This window comes from Sprattus sprattus, assembly GCF_963457725.1.
Source record: "Sprattus sprattus genome assembly, chromosome: 18".
Classification (NCBI taxonomy): domain Eukaryota; kingdom Metazoa; phylum Chordata; class Actinopteri; order Clupeiformes; family Clupeidae; genus Sprattus; species Sprattus sprattus.
In genome coordinates, this window is record NC_137916.1 from 23,292,203 (window position 1) to 23,293,886 (window position 1,684).

The following is a 1,684-nucleotide window of genomic DNA, read 5'->3' on the forward strand; positions in this document are numbered from 1 at the left end:
TAACTCTGTCACTGATGACTAGAGAGGTGCTAGCAAGTTGAGCACCGACGGGTTTTAGCAGGACGCTCACCTTCCAGGCCTAAGGCTGTGCGTTCAAGTCAAGCGTGGGACTATGCCTTTGTTTGTGTTCAAGAGTTAACTGCTCATTACTTTCAGAGTCTAATTTTAGTTTTTTCCTGTGAAGATGAGTGCGTTCAAGGCCCAGGAGACACAGGACTCCACAGAGACTGAATCCTACACAACTGTCCTGAGTGACCTCAAGAAAACCTTCCAGAATCTAACCTGTGAGCTGCAACAACTGCATATGCAGGTAAAATAGCATAAATCTCTAGCAGCCCATATTGCATAAGACTGTCAATCAAAGCAGACCCAGAGGCCCAATAGATTTTAGGGACTTGCGCAACCATGAACAGCATGGAATATAACTGCTTTCACACATCACACTTGATATATTGGTTTTAAAATATATAGTTGCTTAAATACTCATAAATTGGTATGATTGACACCAGGGGAAGTTTTGAATTTTGCAATGTTGGTTGCCATGATGATCAGGACTGCAGTACATTTGGGTATCTTAACATACCTTACACTGTTCATGTTCACACCTGCATTCCCCCCCCCCCCCCCCCCCCCCCCCCCCCCCCCACAGATGTCTGTCCTAGACCAAAACAATATGGAGATGACAACCAGATATAGCCAGTGTCTCCATCAGTATCAGATGAGGGTGAACTGCCTGGAAGATGAGCTCCGAAGGCTGCGCTCAAACATCGACCAGCAGGGGGCACTTTACCAGGAGCTGCTTGACATCAAGACTCACCTTGAACTGGAGATCAACCAATATAAGAAGGTTCTGGATGGAGAGGGCATCAGGTAAAGAAACAGAAAAAGAAACAAGAATGTTGCAATTAAATTTTTTTTAATATATAGAATATATATAATACCTGAATTTAAAGGGCAGACCACATATAGAGGACTACATATATCTTTTAGTTTTTTTTGGAGAAAATTAATTTAAAGAGTACCATTTGTGTCTGTTTGTTATAAATGTATAACATTTTAAAACAAATTAAACTATACATCAAAACACAGCAGTAGATGAGCAGATCCCATTTGGCCCAATGCACTAGATAAACCCTCAAATAAACTCTCATCATTTCTCTCTCTTCATCAGCGAATGTGCTTCCACCTCCAACATGGCTGTTACCCTCAACCATACCTCCTGCATCGATACTGGTTTTAAAACCAGCATAACAACTCACAGTGCTTTGACAAATGGCACACATGACCACAAACAGACTTCAAGTTCAGCTGTTTCCTCCAGTGTTGAGGACCCGCCTCGAAAGACAATACATCAAAGCCGCTTCCTGGGTGAAGGGTCAACTGGCACTTTGGTGGTGCAAGAACAGATAATTGTTTCAAAACAGAACAGACCGGTCACCAGTGAGAGGCAACAGCTGGGCCGTACTGAGAGTACCTCTACTGTCCGAGGATCTAGCAGTAATGCTATTAAGGATAGCACAGTCAAAAACACATCTCAGACCAGTCATGTTCATAGCATGCATACTGTCAGCCGACCGGCCCCACAGAAGTACTTGCTTAACGTACTTGGTGAGGCTGTAAATAAGACAGGTGAAAGTCAGGCTAGCGCAGAATTTCAGGTTTCTACAAGCATGTCAGACCAGAT

The 1,684-nt window shown here is 43.3% G+C and overlaps 1 long non-coding RNA gene across 1 annotated transcript; it reads left to right on the plus strand.

Annotated features, from left to right (window-relative positions):
• The first annotated feature begins 207 nt into the window (after nucleotides 1-207).
• Nucleotides 208-1,291, plus strand: LOC308379649. The gene is made up of 3 exons (XR_013968998.1): nucleotides 208-310; nucleotides 650-870; nucleotides 1,172-1,291. It is a non-coding gene; the product is annotated as an uncharacterized lncRNA (long non-coding RNA).
• The last annotated feature ends 393 nt before the right edge of the window (nucleotides 1,292-1,684 follow it).